The sequence below is a fragment of the Anas acuta genome, chromosome 25 (assembly GCF_963932015.1).
Source record: "Anas acuta chromosome 25, bAnaAcu1.1, whole genome shotgun sequence".
Lineage (NCBI taxonomy): Eukaryota > Metazoa > Chordata > Aves > Anseriformes > Anatidae > Anas > Anas acuta.
In genome coordinates this window covers 6,331,035-6,338,798 of record NC_089003.1, presented here as the reverse complement: position 1 = coordinate 6,338,798, position 7,764 = coordinate 6,331,035, and positions in this window count along the sequence as shown.

The following is a 7,764-nucleotide window of genomic DNA, read 5'->3' as shown; positions in this document are numbered from 1 at the left end:
ACTCCATCTCCTCCAGTTCCCCAATAATTCACATGGGAATGAAACATCTCTCCAAAAACCTTCAAGTCTCTGCAGGAAAACCCGCCCTAAGAGCTTTGCTCGCATGGTTAATCTCCCTGCCTGCTTGAAGCACAAGCCTTGTTTCTCATCCAGTTTCCTCCTGTGTCTCTTTCCACTGGACACTGGCTGCTCTAGAGATGCTCAGACTGGAATAAAGTCACCTCACAACCATCTTTCTGAGGAGCTGAATAGCACAAACTCTCTCCTTCCCCCCCCCCCCCTCCCCATCAGACATTTTCTCCTGTTCATCCTTCACTGGAGGAGCAACATAAAAGAATCTATCCTATATTCCCCTTCCAACGTGAGATGCTTAATAAGTTGGTTTTATTCTCCTCACCTGCACAAAATTGCTCACACAGGTGCTTCAGGGTTTGCAGAGAGGGCATTTTTATCGTTTAGTCATCAAAGGTTTTCAAATCCCTTAATTATATGCAATTCATAGTGGTTTGAAGAAGCAGAACAGCATCAGCAGCTTCTGTAACAATCAACACAAAAGCATCTTCCAAGTGTCTCTTTTATGTGGTTTTGCCCATAATCATGGTAGAGAGATAAAGTTCTGTAATTTATTTCCACTAATATAGTCAGGCAGCAATTGATGTTTTTATGAGGGTGAATATGTCTGTGGGATGTACTAATGTTTATAGGCTGGTAAATTTGATTTATATAGAATAGTCGGTGCTGCTATTGGTAAAGACCTAGTGTTTCCAGGAGAGCTAATATGATTTGCATTGATTAGATTAATATCAATTAAGCGTTCTTCGGTTTGCAGAGCACAGATGGGTGATTTCCACCTGCTCCAGTCCCAGCAGACGAAGGTGCTCTTTGGTTTTGCAAGCACAGAGCAGGTGTTAGAGTTGAGCAAGAGCGAAGCAGAAGGGATATTGTTGCTCTTGCTTCGCTGGGTGTCCCAGGAAGCGATGATGTCCGAGGCCCAGAAATACAGCTCTGCTCACACAGGGTGAAGTGCTGGCTCCTAAAATGATGCAGTTTAATGGTAAGGGTGCAACACGGGCATGCATGTCAGGGTGCAAGACAGGGGCATCCTTCAGATGTGTCTGCTCACCCCCCCCCGTGCGCAGCCAGGAAAGGTGCAGAAGGGTCTTTACGGCTGCAGCAGCTCCGTTTGCATATATAAACCATCCCATCGTGGTGGTGTTTCAGTGCCCTCTTGTGCCCAAGGACGAAGCGGTTATTGAGGGGCTGATGCTGATGCCAAGTCCCTCCAGTGGCAACGGGTGGTTTTGGGAAGAGGGGAGAGGAGATTTTCCACTGGGATCAGCACTTCCAGCATGCTCCTGACCTAATGCTATCCCATGAAGGGATTAAAAAAAAAAAAAAAAAAAAAAAAGGAGGAAAGAAAGAAGAAGAGAGAGATTTAATCTGTTTAAATACCAGCTGCCTAGGAAGGTGGGGGTAGCTTGGGGTCACTGCCTATGCAGATGGAGCACTGTGGGGCAGCCCATCACTGCTGGAGAGGCGTAGGGGGAAGCGATGGGGCAGGAAATAATGCTGGGGCTCTGCTGGGGGACCTGTCTCACCTGCCAGCAGGGGTGCAGCTTCCCTGCTCTGGGTATATGAAATTTTCAGCATTAACAAGTGGTTTTAAGCTGATACTCTCAAAGCTTCTTGGCTGAGATGTGCTGCAAAACAAGGGATTTGTGCCAGCTCCATCCCACAGTGGCTGAGCTGCCTGACGAGCCCAGCCTTTGCCACCCAATGCACGGGGACAGAGGAGACCAAGAGCAACTGTCCCCAGCCTCCAGGCAGTGTGACCCATCCCAAGCCCATCTCAAAACCCTTTAGCAGGGATGGAGTTTGACAGGCTCCAGAGTCAGCCTGAAAGCTAACATCCACTGAACGACTGTGCAGTAACATGACAAATTAAATCTCATTACAGCTTGGAGAAGGTTAAACTGGAGTCATCTTCCCATCATCAGTTTAAACCCCTCCTGACAGGGAAGCCTTCCCTGCACAGGTAAATAATTTAAAACCTGGTTCTCTGGTTGATAATTCAAATCCTGGTCATGTGTGTTGTGGGCAGGGCTGTCTCTGGGCTGGACCCAGATGGAGCCGGGATAGATTAGGGCAGGTATGTGCTTACAGGCACTCGTGGCTAGATGGAGGTTTTGCAGCAGCCTGCTCAAGAATCACCTAAAAAGAAAGGTTTCCTTCCAAAATGAGACGCACACTTGCTTGAGTGGGGGAGTCGGTGACCCCTGAGCCTGCTTGCCACAGCACCTCCGTGGCTGGGAGACTTCTAGCAGCAGCCAGCTCAGGCTGTGGAGCCCTGAGATGTGGAGTGGCACCACAAAGCCCATGGCCCTACAGCCAGGAGGGGAAATCATCCCTAACAAACAAATGGCAGGGCTCAGAGCAGAGCAGAGCAGGCTTGTACCCAGCCACCTGCAAAATGCACGTGGCTGGAGGCTGAGGATGCAGCCCCGCAGGGTCTTACCTGGCGATGGCGTGGTCCCACGCGTGGCGGGAGAGGGCTGTGGCCCCTCTCTTTGGCTTCTTCTTGCACATATGGTGATGCGGTGGAAGATGTGGGATCCAACCCAATTGTGGTTTCTGTCATTTTTTTGACAGATGCAACCTGTATGCCACCCAAACAGCAAAGATCTTCCCAGAGATTCATGCAAAACTTTCTGCTCCCTCTACAAATATCCTCGCAGGCTGGGAAATGCTGCAGCCCCATGTTGAACGCTGCCATGTTTTGGGAGCTGGGGAACCTCTGGAGGATGAGAAAAACAATGTTGAAAGATAAGAAAAAAAGCCCTTAGCTGGAAACCTTTTCCAGCTCTCTCAAGCCTGACTCCAACATGCTCTGCACTAATCAGCTTGGAAGGATGATTTAGTTGTTGTCATTCTTCCTCCATCCACATCTCCCTCTTCTGCTTCAGTCCCCGGAGCTATCAGTGAAAAAGCAGTGAGCTCCCTGCTCCTCAGCTCAGGCTGGAAGTCATCAGCTCAGGTCTGGATCAGATGAAGCAGAGGATTGCTAATACTGGGAGAAAGCAAAAGGTATGAAAACAATGTCTGCAGCCCTGAGAGAAGGGTTTGCCACTCTGTCCTAGCAAGGGGACCCTTCTCAGCACAGTCAGCCCTTTAGCTGGCTGAGCTGTTCCAGCTCTTCTCTGTGGCAAAAGAAGGGAGGTTGAGTGGTGACACCCAGCTTAGGACTTCAGAAATCACCGTACCAGGGAGAGACGAGAGCCTCAGGCTCCCAGCTGGGAGACCTACACCTGAAGGAGGTGGCCAAGAAGAAGGTCTAATGTGGTCTTCACCAAGTGTCCTAAAGGTAGGACCTCCTCGTGAGCTGGGAAGGGGCTATTTCTTGTGTTAGAGAATAGGTGCTCAAATATCAGAGTGGGCTGAACTAAAAAACAAACAAACAAACAAATAAATAAATAAATGACCTGCTGGGCTTGGAAGGCTCCTTTTCCTCCTGGCCAAGCAAAGGGAGGTTCTCCATTTGCTGGAGACATCAGCCTGGGGACGTCAGCCTGCACAGCCTTGCTGCTTTGTCAGAGCTCGTGTTCGTGTCCTGCTTGGGGGATACCCACACAAAGGGCCCTTTGTCGTCAGTCCAGAGTGGGTCTATGGCTTGTAACAGACAAACTGCTTCAGTCCTCCAAGAAATAAAATTGGTAGAATTTGCAAAATCTGGATATTTTTAGAGACTTGTGCAGTCATCTTGGCCTTTCTTTGACATGACCAAAGCTGCTCACTAAACGATATTTCTCCCTGCTGCCTTCCTCCGCCACCCCTGCCTGTCTTTCCATCTCCCAAGAGTGTGGCAGTGATAAGCTAAATATCTCACTTCCATCCTCAAAGGCACAAATTGGCCACTGGCATGGATTTGCAATTTATATGTTAATCATATCTGCCTCAAGGGACTGTGCTGACCTCCAGAAAGGGAGGTTTAATTGAAAGATATGCAAAGGATGCTCCCGACTTTTCATCCAGAGAGGAAGTTCCCCGTAGTCTGTGCTAACAGGCAGCCGATCCAGAGCAGCACCGAGCCTTGTCTGTGCTGATGAACAGGGCCTCACTAATTAGGCATCAGCTTGTGCCACAGGATAGGAAAAGAAGCTGGGATAATTACATTTGCTCCTAGTCAGCAAGGAGAAAGTCTTTTAATCAGCATCCTCTGCGCTTTGACCCTGTGCTAATGATCTGGCACCTGGTGGGATAGTGGAAAAGTTCAAAATTTGAAGAGGAAGTCCAGCAAAGTAAGCGCTGGGGCTTCCACACCTCAGAAAATGTCACAGGGGGAAATCAAACTAGTGTCAGAGTAATGAGAGGAGGTGGTGTGGGGCTGGGAGGGTACCAGAGTTTGCCCAAAGCCCAGTGGGCTCCTTGTCAGTTCTCTGAGCAGAGCTTGCTGCAAGCACCCCGTGTCCCATCAGCTCCCTTGGCACTTCGAGCCCTAAGGGGAAAAGGAAAGCAGGATTTTCCCTCTGGAGACGAATTGAAGCAGGGAAGTAGCAATCAAGCTGCAGGGTCTCTCAAGCAATAAAATGATTGCAAAGTGCACCCACCATGGGCCTGGAAACCCCCAGGAGATGTACCCATGCAGCCTGGCTCTGCTTAGCAAGGCCATGATGTATCAGCAGCCTCTGTCCCATATAGGGGGCACCAGACCGGCTGGGATGGAGCATTTACCACTGCAACCATGTGGAAAAGGTGGGAGAAAAAGGGAAAAGGAGCAACTTGCAGAAGGTCATTCAGCTGTCAGTGCTCAGCTCCAAGCCCTGGGGATTTCTGTGTGCTCACGGTAAAACAACAGAAACAAACAAATGCACTGGAAAAGCAATAAAGTTGTAATCCTCCCAATCCTCGCCTTCTTTCCCCGCAAGCCCGTAGTTTGTACAAGGGCCCTGCAGCATCACGGCAGGACACCTTGTACCTACTGACTGCATTGCAGAGCGTACATGCAGACAAATTAAATTGCTGTTGTGCTGGCATTTCTTCATTGTGAGCTTTTTGCTTATCTACCTTATTTCCCCAAGTTTATGTGGTTTTAGTGGCATCTCTTACGTTTCAGCAAAGACAAAAAAAAAAAAAGTGATATTTCTGTCTCAGGTTTCTTTCCTACCAATGAGCAGGAAAAGCAGCTCTGAGCCCAGGAGCATGGCATTCCTACGAGAAAGGAAACTGGTGCCCAGTGTGGCCCATTGTGAAACAGGGTAGGAAAATCAAAACCCAGCATTGCTGCCATCCCATTGAGCTAAGAAGCCACCAGAAATGAGACCATGACAAAGTCCCACTGAGGTCAAGCCCTGTAGAAGAGGGAAAGGGCTGAAAGGATCCTCTGCTGACTTATTTGTATGGAGTGTGCTGGCAGGAAGCTCTTCACTGATAGCAGAGATATAAAGAGGCTTTGCTGTCACCTTCAGATGGATTTTGCCCATGCCACAGTGCCTGGACACTGCTGAAGGTGCTGGAAAGGAACCTCAGTATCATTCTTGCTGCTCCCAGTGCCTTCACCAAATGGACTGTGTGCAGTTCTGGGCACCACAGTACAAAATGGATGTAAAACTGTTGGAGAGTGTCCAGAGGAGAACGACGAAGATGGTGAAGGGCCTAGAGAGGAAGATGTATGAGGAGCAGCTGAGGTCACTTGGCCTGTGCAGCTTGGAAAAGAGGAGGCTGAGGGGAGACCTCATCACAGTCTACAGCTTCCTTGAGAGGGGGAGTGGAGGGGCAGGCACGGACCTATTCTCCTTAATCACCAGTGATAGGACCCGCGGGAACAGTGTTACGCTGAGGCAGGGGAACTTTAGGCTGGCCATCAGGAAGAGGTTCTTCACTGAGAGGGTGGTTGCACACTGGAACAGGCTCCCCAGGGAAGTAGTCACTGCACCAAGCCTGTCTGAATTTAAGAAGCTATTGGGCTGTGCACTTAGTCACATGGTCTAAATTTTTGGATAGACCTGTATTGCCCTGAAATCCTGAAAAACCTGCCCAAAGGCTGGTGGCAGACTCAGTGGGATGGCAGACAGCGACCCAATCTGCACTGAGGTTACAAAGCTGGCCCAGAGGGGGTGTCATGGGGGGAGAACTCCCAGGCAGGGAGCACAGTCCCTGAGCATGGCTTGGCTCCACGTGTCACCGCTGATAAACACGGGGTTCGTTTCAGAGAGCTAATGCGGTTTGTGTTGATTGGTATTTCAGCCTTTCATGGGATTTCATTAAGGGTTATTAGCGGCTCTATAATTGCCACTGGAGCAGGGCTTCGTGTTCTGCTTAATTAAGTGTCAGCCCTTCCAAAGGGAAGACACAGATTTTAATAATGGTGCATGTGGTGGAAGCACGCAGGCAGGGAGGCAGAGTGAGACCCAGGCAAGGACAGCCCCAAGCAGGGAGCACAAAGTGCCCCCAAACCTCCTTTCATCCCCATTTCTTCCAGATGTCGGGGTCTACCGCAAGGACGAACTCAAATAGCAGTGATGCAGGAGATGTAATTTAACAGGCAGACTCACTTTTTTAGTGCTTTGCTCCATCTAGTGATCATGAAGCAAAGCTCAAAGGGGACACCCTGCTCGTGGGGCCTGATTTCTGGGTAAGCAGACCCACAGCAGGGCACTTGGCAGCATTTCCACATCTCCCCATATGAGCCCCTCCGGGGACTCCTCACGGCACAGCCACAAAGCAGCTCAGGGCCAGCCCTGACCCCACAAGTTGCAGGGTAGCGACAAGCAGCAGCCTCGCAGCATGGGATGGAAAAGAGAGAAAAGAGACAACAATGAACACCCCCACGTGAACACTGGGATTTTTTGGCCACCCTGTGCTGAGCAGCAAGGCCCATCACAGCATGCCGGAGCTGCCAGAAGGCCCCGTCCCCCTCAGGGTGCCCATTTTCACTTGCAGTTCCAGCTGAAAGGTCTGTTAAACATCCACTTTATTACTCCTAATCCAGTGCTAGAAGATAAAAAGCCTTTTGCATCCTATCTGTGGGGTGGCCTGGCCGCTGCCTTCCCCACCACACCCCGTGTGGGCAAAAAGGGGTGCGTCTGGAGGGCCAGGAGGGATGGTGACCAGGGGACGGCTACCCCCGGGGACAGAAAGGAGGGAAAGGAAGGGGAAAAAAGGAGAAAAGGAGAAGGGAGCAAGCCTCGGCGGACACCTGAGCAGGTGTGGGGAAGCCCCTGGGGCCGGGACAGGGAGACGCAGACGGAGGCAGACCTAGGGCTGCTCCGCACCGTGCGGTGCGCACTGGCTCAGATGGGGGGCTGAGGGGAACGGGGGCCGCGGCCAAATACTTGGCACACAGCAGGCCCAGTGAGGCTGCGTGCTGGCACCGGCGGCTGCAGGGGCTGGAGCACCACAGGCCCCGGTGCTGCAGGCCTTGTGCGGCACAGCCCTCGCCCACATGGCTGTGCCTGGGGTCGCCCAGCGCCCACTGCCACACGCAGCCTTTGCCACTGACACAACACAGTACACACTGACACATTCACACAACACCTGTACACACACTCACACACACACACACACTCACAAGGTGGGTGTGTGTAGGTCGAGGGAGGTGATTGTCCCGCTCTACTCTGCACTGGTGCGGCCTCACCTCGAGTACTGTGTGCAGTTCTGGGCACCACAGTATAAAAAGGACATGAAACTGTTGGAGTGTCCAGAGGAGGGCTACGAAGATGGTGAAAGGCCTGGAGGGGAAGACGAACGAGGAACGGCTGAGGGCACTGG